Source organism: Myodes glareolus, chromosome 18 (assembly GCF_982192425.1).
Source record: "Myodes glareolus chromosome 18, mMyoGla1.1, whole genome shotgun sequence".
NCBI classification, from domain to species: domain Eukaryota; kingdom Metazoa; phylum Chordata; class Mammalia; order Rodentia; family Cricetidae; genus Myodes; species Myodes glareolus.
The window spans coordinates 69,391,973-69,408,752 of NC_142043.1; the positions used below are offsets into that span (position 1 = coordinate 69,391,973).

General features: G+C 47.8%; 1 long non-coding RNA gene across 1 annotated transcript; it reads right to left on the reverse strand.

The window, feature by feature from the left end:
- Nucleotides 1-1,677: 1,677 nt before the first annotated feature.
- Nucleotides 1,678-6,311, reverse strand: LOC148119220 (uncharacterized). The gene is made up of 3 exons (XR_015735511.1): nucleotides 5,784-6,311; nucleotides 5,327-5,428; nucleotides 1,678-1,899 (listed from the first exon to the last, which is right to left on the reverse strand). It is a non-coding gene; the product is annotated as an uncharacterized LOC148119220 (long non-coding RNA).
- Nucleotides 6,312-16,780: the final 10,469 nt, after the last annotated feature.

The following is a 16,780-nucleotide window of genomic DNA, read 5'->3' on the forward strand; positions in this document are numbered from 1 at the left end:
CAGAAGAGAGATGAAGGGAAAATGGTGGGACTTTCTGAGAGAAAAGGTCAGGTGACTGTGACCTCAGTGTGAGGGGACCTGGGGCTGCACGTGGCATCCCAGCACTTGGCCTGAGGTTGTGTTAACAAAGGGAGCTTCTGTAGAAGAGGGAGGTGACTGAATTTTCCTCTGGACTGAAACATCCCTGCTGGAGCCAGGAGGAGCTGATGAGGCTCAGGAAACACAAGAAGCTACAGATTCATGGAGCTGACACAATGTAGCGCTTCCCTCTCAGGGTTAAACCAGCTGCGGTTCCTGAGGGAGAGGAGACTGGAGTGGAACAGCTGGGAGCTGTGCGGGGGACTGCAGTGGTGCAGCTGTGTGAGCGGACTTGCGCATGCGCTGGGGGGGCGGCTGTCAGTGGTTATCCCTGACTCACCCAGGCTCCTGTGAGGGACCAGTGAGCTCAGGGCTCACCGAGCTGACTGTGGATGGATGTTTTCCTTGGTCTGCTGCTACTGTCTCTATCTGGAGTGGAGGAAATCCACTCCTCAAGCAGGGAACACAGATATGTGGATTTTTTATATAAATTGTTCTATTATTAATAAAACTCAGGAGTCAGATATTAGGGTAAAAAGTTGATAGGTCAAGAAAGCAATGGAGGAGAAAACAGCTGATCCTCTCTCTTTCTCCATGCTCTCCCACATTGAAAATGCCCATGAATCTTTACAGGTTCTGCCCTACTCTTTTCTCTGCCTCTCTATCTTATGTGTATCCTAGGTTCTCCAAAACCTCTATGGCTGCACACCCTGATTCAAGGATACCTTTATTAACAGTCTTAGAATTTCACAGTACAATTAAATATCCCTCAACATTTCCCCTTTGTCTAAATAAATAAAAAGGAAAAGTTTTAACTCTAACATAGTGAAACCATGTACAATAAGAACAATTATCAGGTAGGAATTACATTTGCATGTGATGGTGGTGGCGCACACCTTTAATCCCAGCACTCAGGAGGTAGAGGCAGACAGATCTCTGTGAGTTTGAGGCTAGTCTGGTCTACAGAGTGAGTTCCAGGGCAGGCTACAAACCGACAGAGAAACCCTGTCTCAAAACAAAACAAAAACAAACAAAAAACAAACAATTACATTTACAATGTCCAATCCATTTATATTTGAAATTTTCTGAGAAAATACTCTATTATCTACGATACCTGGATGACTCCAAAGTTTTATACATAAACCACTTTCTAATATAACCTGTATTACTATCCTAGAACTATCTTTTTAGACCTTAAACATTTCTAAGATAAACATCTCAAGCTTATATGTCTCTCAACCTTATAAACTTTACATCTCTTTTCTAAGTTTCTTTTCTGAATTTGGTAACAAAGAAAATGGTTTAACTATCTAGTTTTCAACCCCACTAGAGACTTGGAAAGAATAAATATTGCCTGAATATTCAAGAAGTATGGCACAAACAACATCCTTTGTTGTTGCTTGTTTTTCAAGACAGGGTTTCTCTGCTTAACAGCCCTGGCTGTCCTGGAAGTCATTTTGTAGACCAGTCGGGCCTTGAACTTCTGTCCCACAGCAGGTGACTCTTCTGACATGAGAAAGAGATTTGGATTTTCCTTTAACAAGCATGCTTGGGTTTAGAGAAGAAGAGAGACACACTCAAACTCAAAAGACCGCTTTAATTTTTAATTGAACTGGGACTACAAACGACCATTTGCCTTGTATGTCTGTAGAGAATATAAAGACAAACATCTGGGAAGATTTATGAGAATTTGTCCCGTTGGGTTTGTGCTGTCCCATCAGGTCAATTGCTCTCTCCCCTGAGGATTCGTCCTTCTTCTCCAGGTGTCTCCTCTGTCCAGTGGTCTGCACACTCCTTAGTTGGATGCTTGCTTTTATTCTCCTGGAAAGAAAAACCAAAACCTTTCCTCAACCCTACCTTTGGGGAGTTCCCATTTTTGGCAGGTTTTGTCTGATCAAATGAAAGGCATTTGTTGGTCTTATAAGTTAGTTTAGACTCAATGGCCACAATGTTCGATGAGCTATCACCTCTCATAATCAAGAGGTTTCTCCTGCTCAAATCAAAACTTTGTCCTTCTTGATGGAATCCACAACTTTCTTCCCCTATGGAAACAAACGCAGAACCCCTTCCCCAAGCGAACACACACCCTGGTTTCCATTCTGAGTCAACACATCTTTAAAGTATTCAGCCTGATTTAACTCAGCAGTGTTTTTTCTATTACTCACTGTCTCTCTGCAGCTGTCATCACTTTCTCATTAGCATTTAAAATGTTACAGGTAACAGAGCCTTGTGTGATCCACCTCTGGGGTCTTTATTACTCCCTTCTGTTTATTAGGCATAGCTCTTAAAATGTGATTAGACCTTTCTCTAACTGTTTGTCCTGTAGGGTTGTGTGGTACACCTGTAATATGCTTTACGTTGTAATATGCAAAAACCTGTTTCACTTTACTAGAGACATCTGCTGAAGCATTGTCTGTCTTAATTTGTACAGATATCCTCATGATGTAAGTGTGTAATTACAGAATCAGCCTTGTCAGAACGCAGACCAGTTGCCCATTTCAATCCTGAATATGTCTATAATATGGTGCACATACTGCAATTTTCCAAACCTTGCAAAATGAAACACATCTATTTGCCAAATTCCATTTCTTTGGGTACCTTTTGGGTTACTTCCTGCAGGTAATGGAGTTTGGTTATACAAAGAACAAGTAGGGCCTTTCCTTATAATTTCCTTGGCTTGTTGCCAAGTAACAGAAAAAAGCCTTTTTTAAACATGTTCTTGTAACATGGTGTTTTTATGAAATTCTGAGACTTCTAGCACATTTCCTGTTAATTGCTGATCAATTTCATCATTACCTGTGCTAGAGCCTGGTAGACTCTTATGGGATCTGATATGTGTTACATACAAAGGATAATTTCTATTTCTGATTGCTTGTTGTAGCTGGATAAATAGCAAAGATAATTCTGAATCATACGGAATAAGCTCAATGTTTCAATATGTAAAACAACTCTGCATATTGAGAGTTAGTAACCATAATATTGGCATATCGCTTTGAGTTTTTAACTGAATCACAAGGACTTTGAGCAACTTTACTTATTTTCCGGACATATATGCCTTTCCTGATTTATTTGCATCAGTATAGAATGTAGGGACCCCAGAGATTGGTGTCCTTTTTAATATATAAGGGAGAATTCAATTAGTTCTTTTTATAAACTGAAGTCTCTTGCTTTGGGAATATTTGTTGTTCATCTCGCACAAAAAATTACTGCAAGATCTTTGCCAATGCCCATTTTCTGCCCATAATGAGGCAATTTCACCATCAGTAAAAGGTACCACAGTTTCAGCTATGGCTCTTTCTACTGATTGATGGAGTCTCACTTTTCCTTTCAGAATCAGTTCAGAAAACTTGTCTACATAGGGCTTTATTTCTTTACTTAATTTGTGTGCTAAAAATATCCACTCTAAAATATTATCTTCTGCTTAAGAATTCCTTTATAGCCGGGTGGTAGTGGCACACACCTTTAATTCGAGCACTAGGGAGGCAAAGGCAGGTGAATCTCTGTGAGTTCAAGGCCAGCCTGGTCTAACAAAACAAAATACAAATGAGAAGGAGAAAGAGAAGGAGGAGGAGGAGGAAGAGGAGGAGGAGGAGGAGGAGAAGGAGAAGGAGAAGAAGAAGAAGAAGAAGAAGAAGAAGAAGAAGAAGAAGAAGAAGAAGAAGAAGAAGAAGAAGAAGAATTCCTTCCTTTATAAAAGTGAGTAGAAGGAAGAATGAATGAATGAATGGCTGGGATACAATCAAGGTCTGGATCCAGGGGATCCAGATGTGCATCCTGTGATCTTTTTTCTACCAAAGCCAATTCTCTCTCAGCCTCAAGTGATAATTTTTTTGGATTATTTAAGTCCTTATCACCTCATAAGGTTTGAGATAAATTACTTAGATCTCAAGTAATTAGTCCAATTATGGGCTGTAGCCAGTTAATATCTCCCAGCAACTTTTGAAAATCATTAAGAGTTCGTAATTGATCCCTCCTGATTTGTACTTTCTGTGGCTGAATTTTCTGTAAACCTATTTTATATCCTAGATAATTGATAGAATCTCTTCTTTGTGTTTTTTTTCAGTAACAATTTGTAATCCCTAGCAAAGCAAAATTCTCTTTACTTTATCAAACACTTTTTCTAAGGTATCTGCATCTGAAACATCCAGTTAGATATCATCCATATAACGATAATTTTTAGATTGAGGAAACTGTTTATGATTTGGTTCTCATGGCTGTTGTACAAAATATTGACACAAGGTGGGGCTGCTTAACATTCCCTGTGGAAGAATTTTCCATTAACACCTTTTAACACATTGAGCATTATAATACGCAGGCAACACAAAGTCAAACTTTTCTCTATCCTGTTTTATTTTGTTTTGGTTTTGGTTTTTGAGATAGGGTTTCTCTGTAGCTTTGGAGCCTATATTAGAACTAGCTCTTGTAGACCAGGCTGGCCTTGAACTCACAGATGTTGTGATCCAGCTGCCCTCATTCCCCCTGACTGAGAACAGAACTTCCTTATCGTTTGTAATTGACAAGAATGTTTGTGTTCTTCACACACACACACACACACACACACACACACACATCCCCGCCACCAGTCTTGGCTATCCAGGCTGCGCTGACTGCAGCAACAGAAATCTGCCTGCCTCTGCCTTCCAAGTGCTCGGATTAAAGGTGTGAGCCACCACTGCCCGGCTTTCAGAAGCATTCTTTATTTTATGACTTATTTCTGAGACTGGAGGAATGTTAATCTGTGTTTTGTGTTTTCCATTGCTGCAATAATCACCCCTCCATCAATTCATGGCTACATTAACCACACATGGCTTTACTTTTCCTATTTAAGCTGGGCAGTGATGGCAGTGGGTGTCAGGGCTCCTGGGACGGAGCCTGGACAGTTTCCAGCCTTGTGTGCAGCAGGAGAGGACACAGGCTCGCTGGAAGGAGGATGTCAGACTCTAAGGTGTCCAGTTCCCTGGATGCCTGGGTCCCTGGTGGGAAAAGAAAAACTTCACCCGTAAGAGTTTTGTCCCATGAACCTCGTGCGTGTGTGAAGACTGTGGAATGTGCGTGTGAGTTGTCAGTGTGAGTTTGTGTGTCAGTCCAGTCCTTCCCAGTCACCTCTCACACCACAGTCGTCCCTGTCTGCATTTTCCCACACAGGCCCTTTGTCCTCAGTGTGGGGACACAGCCTGTCCTGAAGGGGGCTCACCAGGCCCTCTGTCCTCAGTGTGGGGACACAGCCTGTCCTGAGGGGGGGGCTCACCAGGGCCTCTGTGCCACAGCAGCGGGAGGCTGTGCAGAAAGCAGGTTAGTGTCCCAGATGGTCCTTCTCCTACATTGTATGGCAGTCAGAGTTCTGAGCGACCTGCAAGGCACAAGACCAGATGGTGGTCGCCTAGCCTTTTAATAGTGAGACAACCTGACACCATCCTAAGCAAGTGGTCAGGACATGCTAATGTCACTCTGCTCCTTCTATGGTAATTAGAAAGTCGCCTGGGGAAGAGGTGTTTTTCAGTCTACATGACAAAATGGGCATAGGAAGCCATGACCTAAGTCATTCCCCCTCTCCAGAGACTTTGTCCCAGCCGCTCCAGCAGAGCATTCCCAGCCCACAGAACACCTGGAGCTCCATCCATCAGAACTGGAAGCTGAAGCAATGGGAACAGGGCGTGTTTCTCTGTCAGGAAGAGGTGGAAGCTCACCTCATCACCCCAACTCACCCTCACCCTGGTCACCACCAACGCTGTCCACTGGGGATATTCCTGGGGTCACACTTGTTACAGAAAGGCTGTGGGGTGACAGAAAGAAGTAAAGGAGACCTCACTGGATCTCTGTGAAGCATCAGGAGCCGCTGGACTCATCTGAGTTATGTCGACTCCTGTCAGGACTGCATTAGAGGTGACACCAGGAGCCGCTGGACTCATCTGAGTTATGTCGACTCCCGTCAGGACTGCATTAGAGGTGACACCAGGAGCCGCTGGACTCATCTGAGTTATGTCGACTCCTGTCAGGACTGCATTAGAGGTGACACCAGGAGCCGCTGGACTCATCTGAGTTATGTCGACTCCTGTCAGGACTGCATTAGAGGTGACACCAGGAGCCGCTGGACTCATCTGAGTTATGTCGACTCCTGTCAGGACTGCATTAGAGGTGACACCAGGAGCCGCTGGACTCATCTGAGTTATGTCGACTCCCGTCAGGACTGCATTAGAGGTGACACCAGGAGCCCTGTTCTAGCTCCAGCAACTACTAAGATAAAGGAAATAAGTTTCCAGAAATCTCTCTTCCCTGTGCCCACCTGACACTCCCCCTCATCCCCAGTCCTGCCCAACCCCCACTCCAGGCTTCACAGACTCAGCAGGAGCCTGCAAGGAACCTTGGACTCCAGGTGCCTTGATGTTACAAACCTTATTTCCTCCTGAGACCCCAGCCTCTGCTTTCCATGGGGAGTGGGAAGGGGGAGCAATGGCCAGGAGCAGATCAGACAGCCTGAGAGGACATTGAGGAACCTGACTGCTTGTCCACTGTGTCCTCTCCCAGGGCACCATGGTCACATCCAGCTGCGCTGACCATAAGCACTGGTACAGAAGCCATAGCTGGCTGTGCTGGTGGACACGTGATCCTGACGCTGTAGAATGAGGCAGGCCTGCCCTCTCAGGGCTCAGAAGGGAGAGGCCGGGTGATCAGGAACTCAGGGACATTCGTAGCTACAGGGAGCAGTCAAAGTCAGCCTGAGCTGTGTGAAACCTGTCTCAAAATGGGGGTGGGGACTGAGTGAGGTGGCAGACACCTTTAATACTAGCACAGTCAGAGCAGATGGATCTCTGTCAGTTTGAGTCCAGGCTGGTCTAAATATTGAGTTCCACAAGAGCTCTGTAGGAGAGAGAGAGAGAGAGAGAGAGAGAGAAGAGAGAGAGAGCGCCAGATGACTCTCCAGACGGGGACATCACTGTGGGGAGTGCTCCACTGATCTAGGGGAAGTGGAGACTGGGGTTCACTGAAACTTCTACTGAAGAGTTCACTCTCTCTTCTCTGTGTTTCTGGATTTCTCTTGTATAATCTCTGTGCTGTAGTGCATGTTTGTGAGCTCTGAGTTCTAAGTCTTAGTGGTAAAGAGCATCTAAGGGGCTTGAAAGAACCGTGCATCTCACAGTGGGACCAGAGCCTGACAGGACCCCTCAGTACCCTATTCCAAGGGTGTGTGAAATGCTAGGCCAGCTGCTGGAGAGATGGTTCAGCTCGTAGGGTGCTCTTTCAGAGAATCCAAGTTTTGTTCCCAGCACCCTCATGTTCAAACACCTGTAACTCCAGCTCTAGGGATCCTATGTTCTCGGGGCCTCAGTTGGACACTGCACACATGAGGCATAGGCTCACCAAGATATACACACATACACATAAGTAAAGTAAAAATAAATCTGTATATAGGTTTGCTTTTCATGCACCATGCAGGAAATCCCAATTGCATTTCCTCGGCCTCTGCTGCCCCCATGTGGTCACAATGTGACAAAGCAGCCAGTTCCCAGCAGGGCATGTAGATGCCCTTGGATTTCCCTGTTAACACACTTTGCAGCTGAATGGCAGTGATGTGACCAGGTCGTGGATCCAAGAAGTCCATTTGGACCTGTTAAAACTGTCTCTCCCGCCGTGCTTGGGAAAGTTGGAGGACGTGACGTTGTTAACAGAGATCCTTTTTCCAGACAGATTCTCCTCCTGCCTAAAGCTGGGCTCTGAGGACACAAGAGGGCAGGCTGACCCAAGGCGATGAGAGACCATGGAGGCACTCCCAGCCTCACCATCGGCACCAACCACAGACTAGAGACACACCAAAGAGAGTAGACCATGAAGAGACAGCCCAGTCAGCTAGTCAGCTGCAGTACAGTCACTTTGGGCTGTCGTCTTTGACGCACACTGCAGCCTGGATCCACCCACGCCACGCACCATGGGCTCTCCCAGCCCTCCCTGAGTCTACTTCCTCAGCCACAGCAGATCCTGGACTGTCCCCCCACCTGCTATCCCGTGTGTCACACCTCCATTCTGTTACCTCCCACTTCCTCCTTTCCTGTCTTAACCCCCAGCCCCCTGACCAAACCCGCTCAGACACCCTGAGCCCTGGCTTTGACTGCCCAGGACTTGCTTCCTCCAGAGGCCGAGAGAGATCTCTGGTTCCACGCTCCCTACACTCAGCAAGTGTTTGCAAAGGCTCAACAGAGTGGTAGAAAGATGTCAAGAAAAGCAGAGATGCCAGCCCTTTGGGTCCCTGGGGATGAAACCTGAAGACAGTTACTGAGGACCAAGCCATTTCTTGTTTGTTTGTTTGATTTGTCCATTAATCGTGCTGAGGAATTCATATATGCTTATGAATTTTTTAACTCTTACAAATGTGTCCTATATTTTAATTTCTTCCTCATATTCGGTGGCAGTGCAATTATTTTCCCTCCATAAAAAATAAATAACTCATATGAATATCTTCAACTTTTGCCTATCCGTGTATTTCTAAATTTAAAACAGAACATTTCAAAAAAAAAGAACATTTCAAACTTAGTCTTTATTAAACCTTATGTGTCCAATAAAGGCTGTCCAAGTCTATTCTTGGGTGTGACAAATGTTTCTGGAAAAGTGGTAACCCCAAAAGCCTCCTAGCCTCAGGGACTGGCTCAGCCATCTCTCCCAGCCCTTCACCAAACAGATATCCCCTAACTCAGGCTGTCTCCACCTTCTGCCCACCTCCCCAGGCTGTTCAAAGTCAAGTAGCATGACAATCAGAGGGGCTGACTGGCTCACTGACTTGGGGCCTGGGCACAATCTGCTTAAGGGCACACTCCATCTGGCCAGGATCCCAGCCCTGGGGAACAGGGATTTCCCTTGACCACCCACTCCTCCTAGGACAGACTTTCCAGAAGAGACCTGTGTTGTCACATTCGATTTTAGCTGATGTGATGGAAGTCAGCTCTCTTCAGTAACTGCTGGACCCAAGCTGTGCTGGGTTCCTTTGTGTGAAGAGGAGACAGGCAAGCAGGGTGTGATCCTCCCTAGTCAACTTGTCTGGAGGGCAAATGTCCCAGGACACACACACACGCACACACACACACACGCACACACACACACACACCGGGAGAGTGCTTCCAAGGATGTATAACTGAGAAGGGAAGAGTCACCCTGGTGTGGTCCCCCCTCCCACGGCCAAGGTCAATAGCTGAGTAAAACAGGAAGAAGCCAGCTGCGCCCCAGCACCCATCTTGCTTCCCCACTGTGGGTAGGATGAGCCAGCTGCTTATGCGCCTGCTGCCGCCTCCTCCGCCCTCAGACTTCATTCCCTCAGACCTTGAGCTGAAATATAAAGCCCTTCTTCCTAAAGTTGCCTTTCTCGGGTGTTTGCTTAGAACAAGAAAACAACTAACTCATATTGGCTCAGGAGGGCTCTGAGTGAGGGGCAGAAAGGGTTGTGGGGGCAGAAGTGCCCGGGCCAGAAGGGCTAGCTGACCTTAGCATCCTGTTCTCCCAAGAGAACAGGACACGGAGGCTGTCCTTTGGGACGACTGCACGTCAAAGGAATGACCTTGGGCCTCTGAGAGGCGTCCTGAGGTGTGGCTACAAGGAGAGCCTCTCTTAGCCTCTGGCTAAGAGGCAGACTAGGCTTCCTGGTAGGTGACAGTTAGGACAAACAGCAAACTTTACTGGCAGCTTTGAGCTTCCCAAATCTGCACTTTAAGAGAATCTGGGTCACTTGAGGGACTCTGGCTTTTGCTGCTCTGGTCAGCTGAGGTGGGCAGGCAGAGTTCTCATGCAGGTCTTCCTGTCTTGAGGGACCAGCACCATGAGGTCAGCTCCAGAGCCACTGTCCCCTGGGGGCCGCTTCGCAGCCACCACCGTGAGGCCAGTGCAGGCTCTGGGCGTTGTGAGAGATCCAGAGCATGGGCGTGAGGTGTGGGCGGGTCCGCTGTAAGGGAGCAGACTGTGGAGAGACAGGCCACATAAAGGCTCTCCGAGGAGGAAAGGGTCACTTGGGAACTCGGGAAGGGAATAGGGCTCACTTCCGTTAATGAAAAGGGCAAATCCCAGCCATTCCAGAGGCTTGAGGACTCACCGCGTGCCGGACTCCTGCATGACTCTCCAGAGTTGCTTTACACCAGCGCATTGTCTTTTTCCTAAGGATGAGGCCACTGGGTGTGGCTGAGAGAAGAACCCACTCACAGCCCATTTCACCCCCAAGACATCTCACGACCAAGAACAGAAGTATATAAAATAGATGTATTTCCTCCAAATCAATTACCTACTGATACTATGTCATTTATTTAAAAAATAATTCTTTGGTGTGCACCTAATTCTACCACTGTTAGAGGCAAGGGCCAGCAGTGTACCGTGTTCTGCTTTTCCCACTCTTCCTGTTTTCCAGAGATGCATTGTGGCGCCTGCACCACCTGGAACCGCGATCGGTCACACAGAGACATGGGTCACTCCCGAAACAAGAATGCCAATTGTATTATGCTCCAGGGAAGCTTATATAGTGCTCTCCTTGACTATTGGCCACGCCCCTAGCTCTCGGGATTTTTCAGCTGCAAGCCCACCAGTAACCACTTCCTTGTTATCAGGAACTCATGAGGGTCTCGTGCTCAGAGGTGCTGCAAGCACAGGAAAACAAGCTGTTCACTCCGGCAGGCAAAGTGTCATAGAAAGTTCAGGGTCTGAGGGTCTGCAGTCCCCAGCAATGCATATTTAGTTCTTATGTGTATGTATGAGTACTCTATGTCCGGGCACCATTTGCATGCAGTGCCCATAGTTGCCAGCAGAGGGCGTCACATCCTCTGGAACTGGAGTTATGAATGGTTGAGAGCTGCCATGTAGGTGCTGGGAACCAAACCTGGGTCCTCTGCAAGAGCAGCCAGTGCTCTTAACCACTGAGCCATCTCCCCAGCCCCTTAATCCAGTCTCTTCAGACGCACAAGCCTGCAGCAACCCAGAAAGAGAGGCATTGCTTAGACTCCATGTGTATCAGGACAGACCACCGCAAGCCACCTTTGTCCCAAGGGAAGAGATGGCATTGAGCTGTTCATACTGCAGCCACCTCTGGCTGGATGATTCTCCTGAAATCCATTTAAACAGAGGAAATGGAGGGGGTAACACGGGGTGGAGCACCTCGCTAAGGGTGGTACCCTGGATTCTATATTCCCAGCACTGAAACAAACCAAGGAAGGCTGAGGTAGAGGGCTTGCCTCACAAGCACAAGGTTGTAGGTTCAAACCTTAGCTCAGCATAAACCAGGGATGGCATTGCACACCCGTGATATGGGGAAGAAGGAGACAGAGTGTCTGGTGAGTTCAAGGCCAGCCTGAGCTACATGAGATCCTGTCTCAAAAGTAAATTAAAGGGGGTTGGAAAGTTTCCTCAGAGTGTCAGCTGCTCTTCCAGAAGACCTAGGTGCACTTCCCAGCACCCACGTGGTAACTCACAACCATCTGCAGCTCCAGTTCCAGGGGCTGTGACGCCCTCCTCTGGCCTCTTCGGGTGCTAGGCATTCAAGCAGTTCACAGACATTCATACAGGCACATACCCATACACAAAAAATTAAATTCTAAAAAATTAATGTGGCTGGGCCGTGGTGATGCACACCATTAGTCCCAGCACTCGGAAGCAAAGGCAGGTGTATCTATGAGTTCCAGGTCAGCCTAGTCTAGAGTGAGTTCCACAATAGTCAGGGAAGTTTACACAGAGAAACCCTGTCTCAAAAAAAAAAAGTTGAATTAAGTAAGTGTAGGCTGGAAATGCAGCTGAGTTAGAGGGCTTGCCTTGTGGAGACAAAGCCTTAGGTTTGATTCCCCAGCACCTAACAACCCAGGGACCTTGTGCAGATGGGAGTCTCAGGTACTGAGGCGCAGAGGCAGGAGGATTAGCTCCAGGTCATCCTCAGGTATTTAGCAACTTTCAGATGAGATACAAGAGACCCCATCTCAGACAAATTAAAATTCAAAACTTAGGTTCCTCAGTCTGTAAGCACCCATCACTGTTGTCTGATCAGGAAAGATTTCCATTCCCTGGACAGAAAGACTCACTGGGCAGAAGGGGGAGCTGAGCCAGCTCCCGGGTCCTGGGGGAAAGGTACGGAAATGCCAGCTTTTGTTTGGTGCCACATCCTGTTCTGCTTCCGGAAAAACTGAATAGACTTCTCCGAAGAGCCCTGATAATGTTTGATGCCTTGAAAATACTTCAGTAGAATTCCTGGGACACAGGATGGAGCATTGGGGTGGTCAGGGAGCCCCACCAAACTCGCTTTGGTGAGAAGGAACCCCCATCTCAAGAGGCCCAAAGTGAGGGGTTCGGCTTGCAGAGAAAGACCAAATCAGAATCAGGCAGGTCGTGAGTTCAAGGTCATACTTCACCACGTAGTGAATTTGAGGCTAGCCTGGGGTACAGGCAACCCTGTCAAAAGAAAGGTTAGAGAGATGACTCAGTGGTTAAGAGGGCTTGCTGTTCAATAATGAAGACTGGAGTTCGAATCCCGGAACCGATGCCCAGCCACTCACAACTGCGTGTAACTGTCCAGCCCTAGGGGACCCAACACCCTCTTCTGAATTCCTCAGGCACCCGCTTACACACATGTGCACATGCTTACACACAGACACACGCCCAGACACACATAAAAACAGAAAATAAATCTTTAAAAATTGCAATAACCATAGTTTAAAACCCCATAGGTTGACTCTACAGCAGAATAAAGATAAAAGGGAAGAGGGTAGGGAACCTAAAGACACGAGCCAACTCGATCTGAACAACAGAAAAAATAATAGCCTGGAAATGCGGGACAGGCTTGGAGACATGTTGGACTATCACAAAAAGATCCAGGGCCAAGAAAAGAGGGGAGCAAGGGGCTCAGAGTTCCTGTGCTCCGCATCTCACCTCGAGTGGAGCAGGTGCTGCCCTCCTGTGGGTGTTTATCGGAATAGGATGTGCTCAGTGTGAGGGATGCTCTTCACACAGCAGAGCATGGTCCAGCTCAAAAGCAAGCTAACTAGACAGAAATTCTTGTTGGTTCCAAACAGCACGTCTAAAAAGGATCCTGGACTTCCCCTTCTTCCCTCCCAACAGAGCCAAATTAGTTTGTTTGTTGCAGAATTTATATTTAAATATTTGAGGAGGGGTGTGTGTGTGTGTGTGTGTGTGTGTGTGTGTGTGTGTGTATGCAGATGTCTGCAGAAGTCAACAGAGAGTTTGATGCCTGAAGTTAAGGTTACAGGCTGTTGTGAGCCGTGGGAAGCAGGTGCTGGGAACCAAACTCGGGTCCTCTGAAGAGCAGCCACTGCTCCCTCCCTTTTTCTTCTTTTCTTTTTCTTTTTCTTTCTTTCTTTTCTTTTCTTTTTTTTTTTTTTTTTTTTGTTTGTTTGTTTAGTTGGTTGGTTGGTTTGGTTTGGTTTTTTTGTTTTTTTGAGACAAGGTCCCTCTGTGTAGCCTTGGCTGGTCTGTAGACCAGGCTGGCCTCAGACTCACAGAGATCCTCCTGTCTCTACCTCCTGAGTGATGGGATTAAAGGCGTGTGCCACCACTGCCCGGCTGCAGTCAGTGCTGCGCTGAGCCCTCTCTTCAACCCGAGTGGGTTTTACAATTCTTTTTTTCTGTCATTCAAACCCCCACCCTTAGAGACGCTGCTGATTGTAGAACTATCAACCGAATCACAAGAAAGATAAAATAAAATGTATAACCTGGGAGTTAGGTGGTTAAAAATAATCATAATAAGAAAAATAAGCAAACTCGGGACGGGAAGCACTGGAGAGAGCTTCTGGTTTCCGAACCGGGTGGTAGCAAAGGGCGTTCTAGAGAAGGAGCCAGGCTCGTGGCAGGAAACGCCCACACCAACGCTGCCCTTCTTAATGTGCAAGGTTCCTATAACTGAAGTGTGAATGATTGACATTTATCCTTCTCCAGGGATATAGAAGGAAAGAAAAGTCAATTGTATGATGGCGTAAGGAGGGGGTGGGTTTACACCACTGTACCCTCGAAAGGAAGCCTCCCTACAACGATGATGATGTTTCAGGCATCTGCGTCCGCACCTGGGAAGCCACTGGGAAACAGAAGGAAGCCTCGGTGAAATCTGAGGAGTAAGGTCCTAGAAGTGAGAGGTTATGGGGACCCCGGAGCAGTACAGGTACCCAGAGCAGCCGCCCACGCTGCCCTTCCCCCCACACACACACTCTTGGTTCCCCTCCGCCTCACCACTTCCCTGTCTCCAACACCATTTCTCCTTTCTCACAAGCTCCAGCCGGGTGCCCCAGGCTCCCTCCTGAGCGACGTGAAACTGGCAGCAAGGCCTCTGCGGTCCCGCCAGAAACCAGGTGCCCCTTCCTCCTTTCCCTTTGCAGGTCACCAGCATCAGGCGCCCCATCTGCAAACCAGACGAGGATGAGGGGACTCTGCACACTGATTCCAGACCTCAGATTTCCCAGATCTCAGAGGCTTCCTCAAGTGGGGAAGGTTATGGGAAAATGACACATCAATGGGACAATGGGCTGAAAACACAGACAGGAAACGCACAAAAGAAACACGAACGTAATCACACGTGTGAAAATAAAGCTAATTCTCACAATAAAATGTGGTGGGGGTTGTCTGGTGTTTGAAATAAAAAGTTGTCTGTTTTGAAGTGGAGTCTTCCCAGGCTGGCCTTGAACTCCAATTCTCCGGGTGCCTGCCCCATGCTTAGCACAAACGGAATTGTAAGGCTGTGGAATATCAAGGGCTGGGAGAGTAGACAGGGACGCTGCTGACCGGAATAGAGTCCTGCACCGGATGCTGGAGGACGACAGCCAGGTTTCGATGACCACAGTTTGATTCCGTGGGCACCTGCAAACTCAGGAGTTTTAATCCTAGCAGTTAGCCTAAGAAAGCAGGCAGACACACACACACACACACACACACACACACACGCGTGAACTCTATATGTTCTCCACAATAGCTTATCGTGTTCTTAAAAGCTGAGACCCTGCTTGACGTGTCTCCTGTCTCAAGGGAACAATGGCTGAAGTAACCTAGGGCTCACACGGCCGAACCCTGGGCAATCATTTAAGACTGATGATGGGCACCGGGGGTGCAGGGGAGCTCAGTAGTGGGGCACACGCTTACCACGTATGAGACCCTATGCTCAGTACTGAGCACTTCTCAAACACCTTTAAACAGCAGACATAATCAAAGTTTAGAACAATCTGCAAAACCAAATAACTGGCTAAAATGTCAATACAGGGCTATGGATGTGACCCCATGGACAATGAGTGTGCTGGCCCCGCGTGAACAAAACTCAGGGTCTGATCTCCTCCAGCACAGTGTAAACGGGGGCTGCACTGCACACCTGCGGTCCTAGCAATTAGGAGACAGAAGCAAGACGGTCAAGAGTTCAAGGTCGTCCTCGCCCACGTAGCCAGTTCAAGGCCAGTCCGGCTACCCTGGCAGAGGTGGGGGTGGCACAATGGCACGGTGTTCCCAGAAGGGAGTTGGTCAGCATTGCAGGCAGCATCCAGGATTCCTCAAAGTTGCATGACCGGCTCCTGCAGACACTCCACCACGCTGGGCTCGGTTCCCAGTGTCTCTGGAGGAATCCGCCCGTGACTGGTTGCGAAGCCGTACTGCGTCCTCAGGAAGGGATGACGCCAGGCATTACAGGGCGTGGTACAGTCCCAGCATTTAGGAGAGTGAAAGACTTGGGAGTTTGAGGCTAGCCTCCACTACAAGGTGAGTTCCAGGCCAGCCTGGACTAATGCAGATTGAGATTGAGACCTTATTCAAAGGGATATATATATATATATATATATATATATATATATATATATATATGTATGTATGTATATATATATATATATATGGAGGCAGCATGAACTTTTCAGAGCAACAAACTCTCTGTTGTGTTTTGTTGTTGTTGTTGTTGTTGAACTTAAATTGTACGTCTTGACTGGCATCCTGACTATCCCAGCATCCTCTGTTAGGGAGGAAGACAGAGGTGGATGAAATACAGTGTCCTTTGGTTATTGGTAATGGTGATGTTTTGCATCCTTCTCTGAAGAAAAGCCAAGACTCCCCCCACTCTGTACTAAAAGCAGCCGGGCAGGCTATGGGTGTGACTCACAGATGGAGCATTTGTGTGGAACACGGGAGGCCTGGGTTCCATCTCCAGCATTGTGTCCATTCCCCAGAAAGACACCAGGCATGGAGTCGCGTGCCTATAACCCCAGCACCCAGGAGGCAAATATAAACGGAGTTCCACACAATCCAGGCCAGCCGGGACCACATACACAGTGAGATCCTGTCTCAAAACACCTTTTTAAAAAAGAATATCCTCCAGAAAGGGCCGAGGAAAGGCCCAGAAGTTCCCTGGGTTCCCTCTGCCAAAGCGCCTGGCTTCAATTCAAGCCAAGTGCCTGGATCTGTGAGAAGTGGATGCTCCCAACACCTCTGTCTCCACATCCTGCCCTTCCTGGGACACAGAGGCAGCCACCTGCTGCTCCCAACCCTGTAAAAGAGAAACCACAGAGACAATGCAGAAGACAGGGACTCCCTCCATGTGCCCTGCCACCCCTGCCCTGGGCCCTAGGAGCAAACCGGTCTCCCCTCCTCTCACCTGTCCACCAGCCACACTGTCCTCTTCTCAGGGCCTGTCAGCGGACAGAGGCCCCTCCCTCACCCTCCCTTAGTGTTCCCTCATACACCAACTCCCCCCCATGAGTAGGGTGTCCAGGACATTGTG